General features: G+C 38.5%; 1 pseudogene; it reads left to right on the top strand.

Moving 5' to 3' along the window:
* Positions 1 to 6,918: 6,918 nt before the first annotated feature.
* Positions 6,919 to 17,500, top strand: part of LOC112397136 (hyaluronan synthase 2-like) — a 19,487-nt pseudogene continuing 8,905 nt past the window's right edge.

Genomic DNA, 17,500 nt, shown 5'->3' with positions numbered 1-17,500 from the left:
GTTCATGAGGTGACTTTTGGAGTGCACTTAATGATGGGGCTGGTTGCCAGTGGAGCCAACCATGTGGTTAGATGGTTAGAACTTCCTGTCCTACACTCAGACCTCTGGGGAGGAGAGGGGCTCAAGACTGAGTTGGATTGTCAATGGTCAATGTGATCAATCATGCCTCTGTAATGAGGCCTCCATAAAAACCCAAAAGGAGAAGGTTCAGAGAGCTTCTGGTTTGGTGAACATGTGGAGATTTGGGTACAGTCAGAGGGAACATAGAAGCTCTGCACCCTTTTCCCATACCTTGCCCTATGCATCTCTTCTATCTGGCTGTTCCTGAGTTATATCCTTTTATAATAAACCAGTAATCTAGTGAGTAAACAGGTTTCTGGGTTCCGTGAGTATTCCCGATTTGTGCTGTCCCTTTCTGTGTGGAAATTTAAGGACCAAGCTCCCTCTGTCTTTGGACTCTGAAATGCCCTAGAAGCTTGTTGAATGCCCTAGAAGCTCTGTTCTGTGGAAGGAAAAGAGGGATTGCACGAGACCCACCTTCTGTCTTTTAAAAGTCCCTATTGGAAGCGACCTTTCTCATATTTCCATAAGGCTGGAATGTTATAGCCACATCAAGTGGTCTGTGATAAGAAAAAGAGAAAACACAATTTGTGAGTAGTCACACTAAGATTCCCCAAAGTGTAATGGGTATCCACTCAGCATCACCTCAATGTATGATGAGGAGTAGAATTTGCCATCCCAAAATATGTCTCTTTGGCATAAGGATTATATTGAGCTAAAGGCAATTAAAACCCAGCAGATTCAGAAAAAGCTCATTACTTCCCCTTCCATTGCCTAAATTTGCACTGGAAAGTGATCTTATACCAGGAAGAGAGCTATTACCAGAGATACCTTTGTGTGTAAGAAACTTATCTGCCTTAACAGGGCAACTTTTGTTTTCCAAACATCTCCTCCCTTCCTGTATCCCCAGACCCCTATGTGTTTCGTTTCCTTAGCTCAGAATGTTATAAAGCCTCCAATACCTGGCTGCCCTTTGAGTCGTCATAACTTTATGGGGCTGCTGTAAGGAAGTGACTAATTTATTGTTAGTTTATCTTAGATCATTTTAATTGTTTAACCAACGAAAGAACCTGTAAGGGAAGAAAGAAAACGTTTTACTTTCTTGTAATTTGTTGCTCAACTTGTCCATTGCTCACTCTGGGGCTGCTACAGTTGAGATAGCGGGACCTCTGACACGAGCCAACAGAAGGTACAGATTCTTACCATGTCAGTCTCTAGATCTCTGCCTGCAGGGTTTGGTGAAATGAGAATGCTGAGAGTTTCTTGTTCTCAATGAGAAAATTTCCTCTGATCTCTATCAGCCAGAAGGTGCACATACTGATGTGCATTTGGTAGCCAGTGGAGTAGACTGGGATTCTGGGACATAAATTCACAAGCAGCAGCATCTTGTCTGATCATGGCAGCTCTCAGGGGAATTTTTCATCAGGGGTCCCAGTCCACAAGCGGCCTTTGTCACGTCAACCTTCATTGTCTTTGTTAGTGCTAGAAAATCCCATTCTAGCAGTGCCTGCCTCGTGTGACAGGTTAGCAGATCTGTGACTGGAGGTGTCTCACATTCTCATGGGAAACAGAAGAGACTGTTTTCACTACACTCTTCTTACTGCCTATGACAACGAAGGTCTTTGTTTTCTTAAGTTAACTCTGGGAGTAAACTTTTTGGATCTTGTGAGGACTGTATCTTTTGTATTCTCCTCTGGGATGCCTGTTGCACCCATGGTTAAGCCATAAAAAGGCTTATTGGTTTGAGTAGCTATTGAGATTAGTAGATCCAACTGGTCAATTCAATCCTTTGAATTGACTATATTTAAAAGAAAAAAAATAGAGAGACCTCTCACCCTAAACAATTGTTTTATTGGTACTTATGGAAAGACCATGTTGAAAACTGTATGCAAAGGAGTATAATGGCTACGGACTTCCTTAACAAGATTAAAAAAACAAGAATTATACTAAGAACAAAACTTAAAGTCCACATGTAATGTAAATTCTCCTTCTCTCCCACTCCCTGTTCCTGACCCTCCAGAAGATCTTTTGGATCTCTGGGTCCCTGATCTAAACAACCCCCTTACTTAAAATCCAGCCCCATTACCTCAACAAATTCCCTTAGGATCCAAAACTTCTCCAACCTCCCCAGAAAAATCTCTTAAGTACCCAGCAGCCTGTTTTGATTTCCTTTACTTTAAAAATATTTTCAGAGAGCCCTCCAGCCTGATCTCCATGTACAGGTTACTCATGTAAATACAAAAACATCCAGAAAGTAAATTTATCAGAATCACCCAAAATGGGTTATAGGATTCATTTTGCTGCCCCTTACAACTACTCCTACTTTCCAGGTCTCTTTAATCAGGCTCTGTTTGCTCCAGGCTTTCCTATGCAATGTCCTTTGCAGATGTACCCTGGACCCCCCACTGCAGATAATTCATGTCCCCTGGACAGCAGCAGATCTAAATTACAAAGCCCTTTTACCTTCACTTTCAGAAAATTCTACCAACTTTAGATAGGAGTTAGAAAGATTTATTTGAAACTTGAATCTTTAGAGAAACAAAAGCCTAACTCTGAGAGCAACTTGAAAGTACACTTCAGTTGTTTCCTATTTCCTGCAGAGATTTGCAGATGTTGTAAAAATCAGGACCTTGGAAGTATGATTGTCCTACACTTAAGAAAAAGAAGGAAAATTTCAAAAAATAATTACTCTAGACTTCTGACAATACCAAATATACCCCAAAGCTCCTTGGATAAAACTTAGATACTTTCTCTGTGCTTTCGTGATGTAGATTTTCTACCCCATCTTCTCTAGGACCTACGATCCAAGCATCTCCTATGCTTTCTTGTAAATGGCCTTCCTCCCCTTTATTGACTCAGAGTCCTACCTCTTCGTTAGCTCAGGATCTTATATAAGCCTCAATTACCTGGATACCTCTTGAGTCTTCAGATCTTTTGCGGACTCCTGTAAGTACATAATTAATTTTGCTTTTCTCTTGTTAATCTGTCTCATGTCATTTTAATTGTTTAACCAACCAAAAACCTAGATAGGAAGAAAGGAAGAGTTTTTTCCACACTATAGTTACTATAAGGAATACAATGTGAAATAATGCCTCTTGGAGCTGAGTGATGTGTTATTTAAAAAAAAAAACTGAGCAAATTTGAAGATTTAATTGGCTTTATTCAACGATTCATTAATCAGGCAGCATCCTACCTAACAAGTAGAAAAGAGATTCCAGGAGCTATACAAAATCTAAGGCATTTATGGGCAGAAGGAGGTGGGAAGAGAGTGTCTATAGCAAAGAATGGATTGTTTAAAGCAAGGTCACTTTCCTTTGGGGTAAGGAGTATATCTATCACAGATTACATCATTAGTGCTGACCAGGTAACTCCAGACTGACTAGTCACATTTCTGGGAGAGGTTGAAACTGCAATTAGGTTAATTATTCAGTCTCAGTTCGCTGACAAAGGGCTTAGCACAGATGACTCCATTTGGGGCATATTGTTCCTTTTTAATAGATGTGATGTGGCCGCACAACTAGTAACAACAAAGATGTTAGTAAGTGTTATGTCCACATTCAATTTGAAGTCTTAATGTGGACTAGGAAAATATAAATATGAAGCATATCCAGCAAGAGATTTTGCAGAAACAATTGTTTAGCCTAAGGTACCATTGAAAATAAATGTACTTAGCTTTCAAAAACTAGTTGAACTAAAGGAAAATATTAATTCTATGTAAAAATGACAAAACCCTGAAGTTGGTGTGAATGATTGAAGATGGGGACACTGCATTTATACCAATTATGTTCCTCATAAAAGTTCATTCTTTGAAGAGGAAGAAAATAACCTTCAGTGGGAGAAAAAAATGGGAATACTGTGATTTATAATAGGTAATATATATTTGGCTTTTGTCACATTTCTGGTACAGCCTTCATAAAACCCTTGGAATTTCCTAAGTGATAAGAACATTGGAGGTGTCTTTGTTATGTTCATAAGGAGACTTTTGGAAAGCACCTAAGGATGGGGGCTGGTTGCCAGTAGAGCCAACCATGTGATTACAGATTGGAATATACACCCTCATGCCCAGACCTCTAGGGAGGGAAGAGGGGCTGGAGATTGAATATAATCGCCAATGGCCAATGAAGTAATCCATCTTGCCTATGTAATGAAGCCTCCATTAAAAACTCAAACAAGAAGGTTCAGAGAGCTTCTGGGTTGGTGAACATGTGGAGATTTGGGGAGAGTGGTGTGCTCGGAGAGGACACAGAAGGTCTGTGCACTTTCCCCACACCTTGCGCTATGCATTTATTCCATGTGGTTGTTACTGAGTTATTTTATAATAAACCAGTAATGTAGTGAGTAAAAGGGTTTGTTTGGTTTGTTTTTGTTTTTTTTTGATTATGTAAGCCAATCTAGCAAATTCATCACATACACAAAAGAGGGTCTTGGAGACTTCAGATTTATAGCCTGTTGCTCAAAAGTACAGGTAACCACCTGAGATTTGGATGGGCATCTGAAGTGCTAGGAGGGAAGTCTTGTAGGACTGAATACTTAACCTATGGAATCAGATACTATCTCTGGGAAGACAGTGTCAGAATTGAGTTAAATTGTAGGACACCAAGGTGGTGTCCTGAGAACTGTTTGTTAGATGTGTGGAAAAACCCCCTCTGCTATACTCATTAGAATTGGGCCCAGGAAACCAAAAAGAAAGACAAAATCAAAAAGACCTACCAGGCACCTCTTCTATACTCAGCATTGGAGATGCTTTGGGAAATACAGAAAATATGATCCTTCTATGTGGTACATATACACAATGGAATGCTACTCAGCCATAAAAAGGAACGAAATAATGTCATTTGCAGCAACATGTATGCTGACTAAGTGAAGTAAGTCAGAAAGAGAAAGACACCATATGATATCACTTATACCTGGAATCGAAAATATGACACAAATGAACTTATCTAGGAAACAGAAACAAAATCAGGGACATAGAGAATAGACTGGTGGTTGCCAAGGGGGTGGTGGTGGGAGAAGGTAGGGCGGGAGTTTGGGATCAGCAGATGCAAACTGGTATATATAGAATGGATAAACAACAGGGTCCTACTGTATAGCACAGGGAACTATATTCAATATACTGTGATAAACCATAATGGAAAAGAATATGAAAAAGAATGTATATATATGTATAACTGAGTCACTTTGCTGTACAGCAGTAATTAACACAACATTGTAATTCAACTATACTTTAATAAAAAATAAATTAAAAAAGAAAATATGATCCTTCTATACAGTAGTTGTTCAAAACCTTATTCATACAATCTGAAGGGAGGAGCACAAAACTGGCTATTATTAAGAACTGAAATTGCTTCAGGTCTAATGTGTTAAATCTTTTAAGAAGATGGGAAACTCACCTGTTGGAATTAAGCATGGTGCTATTTCTTCTTTCATTTATGATTTATTTCTATTAACATTCATTGTGTGCTTACTGTTCCAGTAAGTTTCTTGATCCCCAGAATCTAACCAGCCGGTGTCAGTGATGGTGGATGGGGGATACAGCCAACAAACAAAGAAATGCAATTCAGAACCACAGGGGTTTGATAGAAGTCTGTGCAGGATATCTAGGCATAAAGTATTTTTAATGTCAACAGAGCCTTTGGGAATAATCAAGGCTAAACTCCCTCATTTAACAAATTAAAATAAAAAAAAACAAAACAAAACTGAGGCCCAGAGAGATAAAGTGACTGGCTTAAGGTTATACAGGTAGTTGATGGAAGAGCTAGTCCTAGAATCCAGTTATTCTGATCTTTAACCTCAGCTGGGTGCATGGAAAAAGTGTGAGCTGAGGGATTTGAATAAGAGGTGAGATGGAATTACACATGGGAAATTCAGCAAAACCTGTGGATTTTTCACTGGTCAGTATTGGGGGGGAGGGAACACCATGGTACAGGAAGAAAGTGTCTTGCTTGTTAGGAAGTTCAGGTTATACACTTATCTATGACCCCATACATAGAGTGCATCCTTAGAAAGATAATCTAATACACTAAAAATACTGCATCCATATATTTGTTTAACACATTATGATTTTCAGTGGTATGTTGCACCATCGTCTCATCTGATGTTTGAAAGAGTCCTCTGAGGCGTGCTGAAAGGGCATCCTTATACCTGTTTTGCAGATAAGCAAATTGAGGTGCAGAAAGTCCCACAGCTACTAAGGTGAGAAACTCAGGGTTATAAATGTCCATCGACAGAGGAATGGATAAAGAAGATGAGGTACATATATAAAATGGAATTTACTCAGTCTTTTAAAAGAAAGAAATAATGCCATTTACAGCAGCATAGATGCATCTAGAGATTGTCATACTGAGTGAAGTAAGTCAGACAAAGAGAAATATCGTATGATATTCCTTACACGCAGAATCTAAAAAGAAATGAACTTATTTACAAAACAGAAACAGACTCACAGGCTTAGAGAACAAACTTATGGTTATGAGGGGGGAAGGGTGGGTGGAAGGGATAATTAAGGAGTTTGGGATCGACATGTACACACTGCCGTATTTAAAATTGATAACCAACAAGGACCTGCTGTAGAGCACAGGGAACTCTGCTTAATGTTATGTGGCAGCCTGGATGGGAGGAGAGTTTGGGGGAGAATGGATCCATGTATATATATGGCTGAGTCACTTTGCTGTGCACCTGAAACTATCACAACATTGGCTATACTCCAATATAAAACAAAATTTTTTTTTTAAAAAAAGGAAAGAAACTCAGGGTTAGAACACCTGGAATGCTTCTAGTCCAATGCTCTCCCTGTGATACTATGTATATAACAAGCATGGGACAAGAGTGGCTAACCAAGTGCATCATGCGGTTATTTTACAGATGCATTGTGAGAAGTTTCTAAGTTTCCTGAGAATATCTGGAACCACGCTCTTTGGAGCCTCTCTTCTCACTGGAATGATAGTTTCTTATATTGTTGGCTACCAATTTATCCATACAGATGATTACTATTTATCTTTTGGACCATATGGTGACTTTTTAGCTTTACACTTCCTTATTCAAAACCTGTTTGCCTTTCTGGAGCACTGAAAAATGAAAAAATACTGAAATATCCCCGTTAACTTGAACAAAACTGTTGCTCTTTGCATTGCTGCGTATCAAGAAGATCCAGACTACTTACGGAAATGTTTGCAATCTGTGAAAAGGCTAACCTACCCTGGAATTAAAGTTGTCATGGTCATAGATGGAAACTCAGAAGATGACCTTTACATGATGGACATCTTCAGCGAAGTCATGGGCAGGGACAAATCAGCCACTTATACCTGGAAAAACAACTTTCACGTGAAAGGTCCTGGTGAGACAGATGGGTCACATAAAGAAAGCTCACAACTTGTCACACAGTTGGTCTTGTCCAACAGACATTTTTGCATCATGCAAAAATGGGGTGGAAAAAGAGAAGTCATGTACATGGCTTTCAGAGCACTGGGACGAAGTGTGGATTATGTACACATAGGTTTCCACACCTTCCAGGACAAACATACGTTTAAATAAAGCATCTTTTGTATCTCTCCAGTCATATGCTATGACTTGTCCTATGACACAGTACTCCTTTCAGTTCATCTGAAAACAGCATGACTGTTGAAAGCACATTCCAAAAGAGAGAAAAAAAATCTTATGAAATGGTTAAGACAATGAAAATGCTAAACTTGTACAGAGTTATTGGCTGGAAATCAAGATTATTTTGAACAGGAGACTCGTCCTTCCTTCTCTTCCTCTATCTTACCTTGTCTTCCACCTTGGATGTGCCAAGTCAAGTCCAACATTATTTTCCACAATCTTAAAATCACCAGCGTTGCCAAAAAATAGTGTCTGTCCCAGCAGAAGTGTCTTGAGAAAATCTGCAGGCCCACGGAAGTGTTTCACGGAGACTAGGCAAAATGAGAATGGAGAAAACAAATTTTTTTTTTTTTTTTTGCGGTACGCGGGCCTCTCGCTGTTGTGGCCTCTCCCGTTGCAGAGCACAGGCTCCGGACATGCAGGCTCAGCGGCCATGGCTCACGGGCCTAGTCACTCTGCGGCATGTTGGATCTTCCCGGACCGGGGCACGAACCCGTATCCCCTGCATTGGCAGGTGGACTCTCAACCGCTGCGCCACCAGGGAAGCCTGAGAAAACAATTTTGATTTAATAGGATAAGGAATTCAAAATTTAGACACAGAGAAAAAGAATAGGAAAATGAAAAAGGGTGGGGGAGATCAACTTTCCAGAGCAAAACCTAAGTCATGTTTATTTCACTTTCCAAACAGCATTACCTCATTCACTGCAACTTGAACTTTGAAAACATTTGTGATGTTGTTTGCTTGCATGAAAATCAGACAGGCTGTGTCTCTCATTAATTCCCTGCCTGCACACTCTTGGGTTTCTCCTCTCCTAGCTGTCATTGAAGTTTTCTTTTTTAGAATGTTAGTAGGGTTCCTGTGAGTTTTCTTCCTTTTTTTTTAAAATTTAATTTAATTTAAATGTTTTACATAGCAGGTTCTTACTAGTTATCTATTTTATACATATTACTGTATATATGTCAATCCCAATCTCCCAATTCATTCCACCACCCCCTCCCTGCTTTCCCCCCTTGGTTTCCATACATTTGTTCTCTACATCTGTGTCTCTATTTCTGCCTTGCAAACCAGTTCATCTGTACCATTTTTCTTTTTTTTCTTTTCTTTTTTTTTTAACATCTTTATTGGAGTATAATTGCTTTACAATGGTGTGTTAGCTTCTGCTTTATAAAAAAGTGAATCAGTTATACATATACATATGTTCCCATATCTCTTCCTTCTTGTACGATTTTTCTAGATTCCACATATATGCGTTAATATATGACATTTGTTTTTCCCTTTCTGACTTACTTTACTAGGTATGACAGTCTCTAGGTCCACTCACATCTCTACAAATGACCCAATTTTGCTCCTTTTTATAGCCTAGTAATATTCCATTGTATATATGTGCCATATCTTCTTTATCCATTTATCTGTCGATGGGCATTTAGGTTGCTTCCATGTCCTGGCTATTGTAAATAGTGCTGCAATGAACATTGGGGTGCATGTGTCTTTTTGAATTATGGTTTTCTCCGGGTATATGCCCAGTAGTGGGATTGCTGGGTCATATGGTAATTCTATTTTTAGTTTTTTACAGAACCTCCATACTCTTCTCCATAGTGGCTGTATCAATTTACATTCCCACCAACAGTGCAAGAGGGTTCCTTTTTCTACACACCCTCTCCAGCATTTGTTGTTTGTAGATTTTCTGCTGATGCCCATTCTAACCAGTGTGAGGTAATACCTCATTGTAGTTTTGATTTGCATTTCTCTAATAATTAGTGATGTAGAGCATATTTTCATGTGCCAAGAGGCCATCTGTATGTCTTCTTTGGAGAAATATCCATTTAGGCCTTCTGCCCAATTTTTGATTGGGTTGTTTGATTTTTTAATATTGAGCTGCATGAGCTGTTTATATATTTTGGAGATTAATCCTTTGTCCATTCATTGGTTGCAAATATTTTCTCCCACTCTGGGGGTTGTCTTTTTGTCTTGTTTATGGTTTCCTTTACTGTGCAAGAGCTTTTAAGTTTCATTAAGTCCCGTTTGTTTATTTTTGTTCTTATTTCCATTTCTCTAGGAAGTGGGTCCAAAAGGATCTTGCTGTGATTTATGTCATAGAGTGTTCTTCCTATGTTTTCCTCTAAGAGTTTTATAGAGTCTGGCCTTACATTTTGGTCTTTAATCCATTTTGAGTTTATTTTTGTGCATGGTGTTTTGGAGTGCTCTAATTTCATTCTTGTACATGTAGCTGTCCAGTTTTCCCAGCACCACTTACTGAAGAGACTGTCTTTTCCCCATTGTATATCCTTGCCTCCTTTGTCATGGATTAGTTGACCATAGGTGCGTGGGTTTATCTCTGGGCTTTCTATCCTGTTCCATTGATCTATATTTCTGTTTTTGTGCCACTACCATATTGTCTTCATTACTGTAGCTTTGTAGTATAGTCTGAAGTCTGGGAGCCTGATTCCTCCAGCTCCATTTTTTTCCCTCAAAGTTGCTTTGGCTATTCAGGGTCTTTTTTGTCTCCATACAAATTTTAAGATTTTTTGTTCTAGTTCTGTAAAAAATGCCATTGGTAATTTGATAGGGATTGCACTGAATCTGTAGATTGCTTTGGGTGGTATAGTCATTTTCACAATATTTACTCTTTCAATCCAAGAACATGGTATATCTCCCCATCTGTTTGTATCATCTTTGATTTCTTTCATCAGTGTCTTATAGTTTTCTGCTTACAGGTCTTTTGTCTTCTTAGGTAGTTTATTCCTAGGTATTTTATTCTTTTAGTTGCAGTGGTAAATGGGAGTGTGTCCTTAATTTCTCTTTCTGATCTTTTGTTGTTAGTGTATAGGAATGCAAGAGATTTCTGTGCATTAATTTTGTATCCTGAAATTTTACCAAATTCTTTGATTAGCTCTAGTAGTTTTCTGGTGGCATCTTTAGGATTTTCTATGTATAGTATCACTTCACCTGCAAACAGTGACAATTTTACTTCTCCTTTTCCAATCTGTATTACTTTTATTTCTTTTTCTTCTCTGATTGCCGAGGCTAGGGTTTCCAAAACTTGGTTGAATAATAGTGGCGAGAGTGGACATCCTTGTCTTCCTCATGATCTTAGAGGAAGTGCTTTCAGTTTTTCACCATTGAGACCGATGCTTGTGGTAGGCTTGTCATATATGGCCTTTATTATGTTGAGGTAAGATCCCTCTATGCCCACTTTATAGAGAGTTTTAATCATAAATGGGTGTTGAATTTTGTCAAAAGCTTTTTCTACATCTATTGAGGTTATCATATGTTTTTTATCCTTCCGTTTGTTAATATGGTGTATCACATAGATTGATTTGCATATATTGACGAATCCTTGCATCCCTGGGATAAATCCCACTTGATCATGATGTATGATCCTTTTAATGTGCTGTTGTATTCTGTTTGCTAGTATTTTGTTGAGGATTTTTCATCTATATTCATCAGTGATATTGGTCTGTAATTTTCTTTTTTTGAAGTGTCTTTGTCTGGTTTTGGTATCAGGATGATGGTGGCCTCAGAGAATGAGTTTGGGAGTGTTCTTTCCTCTGCAATTTTTTGGAAGAGTTTGAGAAGGATGAGTGTTAGCTTTTCTCTAAATGTTTGATAGAATTCACCTGTGAAGCCATCTGGTCCTGGACTTTTGTTTGTTGGAAGGTTTTTAATCACAGCTTCAATTTCAGTGCTTGTGATTGGTCTATTCATATTTTCTGTTTCTTCCTGGTTCAGTGTTGGAAGGTTATATCTTTCTAAGAATTTGTCCATTTCTTCCAGGTTGTCCATTTTATTGGCATAGAGTTGCTTGTAGTAGTCTGTTATGAAGCTTTGTATATCTGCGGTGTCCATTGTAACTTCTTTTTCATTTCTAATTTTATTGATTTGAGTCCTCTTCCCCTTTTTCTTGATTAGTCTGGCTAAAGGTTTATCAATTTTGTTTATTTTCTCAAAGAACTAGCTTTTAGTTTTATTGATCTTTGCTATTGTTTTGTTTTTATTTCATTTATTTCTACTCTGATCTTTATGATTTCTTTCCTTCTACTAACTTTGGGTTTTGTTTTTTCTTCTTTCTCTAGTTCCTTTAGGTGTAAGGTTAGATTGTTTATTTGAGGTTTTTCTTTTCTCTTAAGGTAGGTAGGCTTGTATTGCTATAAACTTCCCTCTTGGACCTTCTTTTGCTGCATCCCATAGGTTTTGGATCGTCATGTTTTCATCATCATTTGTCTCTAGGTATTTTTTTAATTTCTTCTTTGATTTCTTCTGATCAAATCTCTTGGTTATTTAGTAACATATTCTTTAGCCTCCATGTGTTTGTGTTTTTTACGTTTTTTTCCCTGTAACTGATTTCTAACCTCATAGCGTTGTGGTCAGAAAAGATGCTTGATATGATTTCAATTTTCTTAAATTTACCGAGACTTGATTTGTGACCCAAGATGTGATGTATCCTGAAGACTGTTCCATGCGCACTTGAGAAGAAAGTGTAGTCTGCTGTTTTCAGATGGAATGTCCTATAAATATCAATTAAATCTATCAGGTCTACTGTGTCATTTAAAGCTTGTATTTCCTTATTAATTTTCTCTCTGGATGATCTGTCCATTTGTGTAGATGATCCATCCATTGGTGTAAGTGAGGTGTTAAAGTCCCCCAGTCTTATTGTGTTACTGTCTATTTCCTCTTTTATAGTTGTTAACAGTTGCCTTATGTATTGAGGTGCTCCTATGTTGGGTGCATATATATTTATAATTGTTATATCTTCTTCTTGGATTGATCCCTTGATCATTATGTAGTGTCCTTTCTTGTCTCTTGTAACATTCTTCATTTTAAAGTCTATTTTATCTGTTATGATTATTGCTATGGCAGCTTTCTTTTGATTTCCTTTTGCATGGAATATCTTTTTCCATCCCCTCACTTTCAGTCTGTATGTGTCCCTAGGTCTGAAGTGGGTCTCCTGTACACAGCATATATATGGGTCTTGTTTTGTATCCATTCAGCAAGCCTGTGTCTTTTGGTTGGAGCATTTAATCCATTCACGTTTAAGGTAATTATCAATATGTATGTTCCTATGACCATTTTCTTAATTGTTTTGGGTTTGTTTTTGTAGGTCCTTTTCTTCTCTTGTGTTTCCCACTTAGAGAAGCTCCTTTAGCATTTGTTGTAGAGCTGGTTTGGTGGTGCTGAATTCTCTTAGCCTTTGCTTGTCTGTAAAGCTTTTGATTTCTCCATCGAATCTGAATGAGAGGTTGCCGGGTAGAGTAATCTTTGTTGTATGTTCTTCCCTTTCATCACTTTAAATATATCATGCCACTCCCTCTGGCTTGTAGAGTTTCTGCTGAGAAATTAGCAGTTAACCTTATGGGAATTTCCTTGTATGTTATTTGTCGTTTTCCCCTTGTTGCTTTTAATAATTTTTCTGTCTTTAATTTTTGTCAATTTGATTACTATGTGTCTTGGCATGTTTCGCCTTGGGTTTATCCTGCTTGGGACTCTCTGCACTTTCTGGACTTGGGTGGCAGCTATTTCCTTTCCCATGTTAGGGAAGTTTTCAACTATAATATCTTCAAATATTTTCTCAGGTCCTTTCTCTCTCTCTTCTCCTTCTGGGACCCCCATAATACAAATGTTGGTGCATTTAATGTTGTCCCAGAGGTCTCTTAGGTGTCTTCATTTCCTTTCATTCTTTTTTCTTTATTCTGTTCCAGAGCAGTGAATGCCACCATTCTGGCTTCCAGGTCACTTATCCATTCCTCTGCCTCAGATATTCTGCTATTGATTCCTTCTAGTGCATTTTTCATTTCACTTATTGTATTGTTCATCTCTGTTTTTTTGTTCTTTAATTCTTGTAGGTGTTTGTTCTTTAATTCTTCTAGGTCTTTGTTAAACATTTCTTGCATCTTCTTGATCTTTGCCTCCATTCTTTTTCCGAGGTTCTGGATCATCTTCACTATCATTATTCTGAATTCTTTTTCTGGAAGGTTGCCTATCTCCACTTCATTTAGTTGGTTTTCTGGGGTTTTATTTGTTCCTTCATCTGGTACATAGTCTTCTGCCTTTTCAATTTGTCTATCTTTCTGTGAATGTGGTTTTCGTTTCACAGGCTGCAGAATTGTAGTTCTTGCTTCTGCTGTCTGCCCTCTGGGAGATGAGACTATCTAAGAGGCTTGTGCACATTTCCTGATGGGAGGGACTCATGGAGGTTAGAGCTGGGTGTTGCTCTGGTGGGCAGAGCTCAGTAAAACTTTAATCTGCTTTTCTGCTGATGGGTGGAGTTGAGTTCCCTCCTTATTTTTTGTGGCCTGGAGCAAACCAGCACTGGAGTCTAAAGGCCCTTTGGTGGGGCTAATGGCAGACTCTGGGAGGGCTCATGCCAAGGAGTACTTCCCAGAACTTCTGCTGCCAGTGTCCTTCCCCTCAGTGAGCCACAGCCACCCCCTGCATCTGCAGGAGACCATCCAACACTAGCAGATAGGTCTGGTTCAGTCTCCTATGTGGTCACTGCTCCTTCCCCCGGGGTCCTGATGCACACACTACTTTGTGTGTGCCCTCCAAGAGTGGAGTCTCTGTTTCCCCTAGTCCTGTCAAAGTCCTGAAGTCAAATCCCGCTAGCCCTCAAAGTCTTATTCTCTGGGAATTCCTCCTCCTTTTACCAGACTCCCAGGTTGGGAAGCCTGATGTCAGCCTCAGAACCTTCACTCCAGTGGGTGGACTTCTGTGGTATAAGTGTTCTCCAGTTTGTGAGTCACCCACCCAGCAGTTATGGGATTTGACTTTATTGTGATTGCACCCCTCCTACCATCTCACTGCAGCTTCTCCTTTGTCTTTGGATGTGGGGTATCTTTTTTGGTGAGTTCCAGTGTCTTCCTTTCGATGATTGTTCAGCAGTTAGTTGTGATTCTGGTGCTCTTGCAAGAGGGAGTGAGCACACATCCTTCTACTCCACCATCTTCAACCAATCTCTCCTGTGAGTTTTCTAGTTGTAATTTTCTGCAGATACTTTACTAGATTTTGATCATAATAATATCAAGAAGGGAGAAATGTCTCTGGCTTACAAAATCCACTGGACACTCTTAGCCTTCTGTTGAAAGTAAAATTCCAGTTTTCAGAGGACGCATCATATTTTTTAGGGGTCTTTACAGGCATGAAGTGATGCCCAGTGGACCTCTTTGTGTAATGGGATAAAAATGGACTCTGGCTTTAATGTCAATTGACTGAGATTCTAATCACAGTTGTTAGTAGGTGGTTGACCTTGAGCAAGACCACCTCCCAAACCTCGGTTATCTGGATACAAGAAACTAATCTCATAAAGGGTTTGAGATAATTATTTCAAATCATGTATCCAAAGGGGCTTAACAAAAGTTGTTAATAATGGTATTGTTAATATTATTAAAAGGTTTGCTGACAATACTATTGTTATTTTCTTATATGATCATCTAGTCCTTACTTCAAAACTATAGTACATGTCAATGCCCACCACACAGTGAATTCAGTTAATCTCTGAAGAGTTTTGAAACATTTCTTAAGTTGATATCATCTGCATATTAGTCTCTCTTCTAGGGAGTTGATAGAGTTTCACTCCCAAGTTCTTCTAATTTCTAGAACTATCACAATTTAGGTAGTTGTAATTAACTCAGGACATTTTCACATATTTGCCTTTTGCAACTTCAGGCCCAGATGAGAAAATAAAATGAAATATTTAAAGGAAGGGATGACTTGGAAACTTGCAGAGGATTTGAAGAATGAAACCTAAAAGGAGAGAACATCTATTTTGATATTTTCCCTTTAATTCTGGTTAAAACCGTCATTACATTTGTTATTTCTAATCAAGAAGTCATCGTGTGGGGTTTCCTTTTTTTTTTTTTTAAACCTGCTCTTCCCAAATCTACATCTCCCATCTTTTTTGTTTTGAATTTTGCTTGTATTCTTGACAATTTGACATTGTACCTGTCCAGGAAAAAAATAATATAAAGTATGAAATGTTAGAATAGCCTTCCTGCTACAGACCTAACCAGGCTTGAGAAATTTCCTTCCTTCAGGGTGAAGCCTCCAGATAGACTGACCCTAGCAGCAGCTGTTAACTGGGCCCTGAATCCTTTGTAGACTCTCAGCCCATTCCAACCATCTAAACAGGGTAAAAAATCTTTTGGCATTCTGAGACCAGTAAATTCCATTCAGTCATCCCTCATGAAATCCCCAGATACTTAACCATCCTTGCCCTATAGCAGTGGAAATTTCTAAAATTTAAATATATGTATAACAGATTTACTTTGCTGTACACCTGAAATTAACACATTGTAAATCAACTATACTTCAATAAATATTGAATAAAAAATACACTCTCATCTTCCCTTCTGACTGACCCAAGGTCCAAGAGTTGCAGAGCAGGAGCCACAGAAAGACAAAAGGGGAGGAGTTGAGGTTATTGACTCCTGAGCATTACAAGTGATTGAATGTGGATTTCAAGTTGGTTCGGGATGGAAGGAAGCAAAGTTCAGGTGCTAATACACAAGAGAGAATGGGGGTAGGGGAAGAAATGGACCATCTGCTCATACTTGCTAACCTGGTTAGAGACCACTGTTTGTGCAGAGAGATGGCCAAAATGATTGGTTTCCAGTTGCAGCTGGATCCTCAGCACTGGTCAGAACTCTTTTCATTTGATTTGACCTTGAGTAAATGTTTTGCTTATTGTTCTCATGTCTCTTATTTCATATTTTCACCACTTTGCCAAGGCCTTACCCAAACTCCTCCCTGCTTAACTACCTGTGATCTTGCCTCCTATGAAAGAGAATATCAAAAATATGTGTTCTGAAGGTTGTCAAGATCTTCTTTACTCTCTCCTGCTTACAGTTTCAAAGGTACCCTTCCTATCTCAAGGGTAACCTTCCATCTACTCTCCTGGGCTCTCTGGGTAGGCATCCTCTGGTCTATTCCAGACCAATCTTTATCAATTATCACCTCTTCCTCTATCTCTCTCAGCTGTCATTTCTAGTCTTCTTTACTGACTACTGTCTCAGTTTTATAGCCCCTCAAATAATTAATACTGACCTGGAATATTGAGGGAAGATTTAGTCTAGGATAAGTGGAATGTGGTAGAGAATTCATCTGTGATGCTAGTGGCTCCTTTCAGAGACAGAGAAGATAGAAAAACAGAAGAAGAAAAATAACAAAATGACAAAACAAAGATGTGGAGAATGAGAAATAAAGAGGAGGAAGATTTTCTTAATTTTGAATCAAAGTATTTTCTGGAGAAACTTTTTTTTTTTCAAAGAAGGACAGATTCTGTTCTGTCCAGATATGGCTCAAAGTAGGGCAAAAGTCTTTCTTATCTTTTCAAATTAGTATTTATTTTAGCTTTTTTATTTGCCAAAATAACACATGATTAGGGCAGTGTGTTTTTTAAAAATGTAAAAAATCACAATGAGCAAAATTAAAATCATCTGCAGCAAATACTTGACTCAAACATAGATTGTCAAATATAATACTTTCTAGCATATATCTCTCTTCCTTCCCCTTCTTTTTAAAAAAATTTTAATTTTTAAATTTATTTTTAAATTGATATATAATTGCTTTACAATGCTGTGGTAGTTTCTGCTGTACAATGAAGTGAATCAGCTATATGTATACCTGCATCCCCTCCCTCTTGGGCCTCCCTCTACCACCCCCCTCCCACCCATCTAGGTCGTCACAGAGCACCAAGCTGAACTCCCTGTGCTATACAGCAGATTCCCACTAACTACCTATTTTACACATGGTACTATTTCCTCTTCATTTATTTGGTCTTATAGGTTTTTACCTTGCTCCTTCATCTGTGACTTTTTTTGTTGCTTCATTTTTTTTTTTTTTTTTTTCGGTACG

This window comes from Neophocaena asiaeorientalis, unplaced genomic scaffold (genome assembly GCF_003031525.2).
Source record: "Neophocaena asiaeorientalis asiaeorientalis breed wild unplaced genomic scaffold, Neophocaena_asiaeorientalis_V1.1 scaffold177, whole genome shotgun sequence".
Lineage (NCBI taxonomy): Eukaryota > Metazoa > Chordata > Mammalia > Artiodactyla > Phocoenidae > Neophocaena > Neophocaena asiaeorientalis.
Note: the sequence above shows the minus strand (reverse complement) of the source record. Positions and strands in the feature narration are given on the sequence as shown.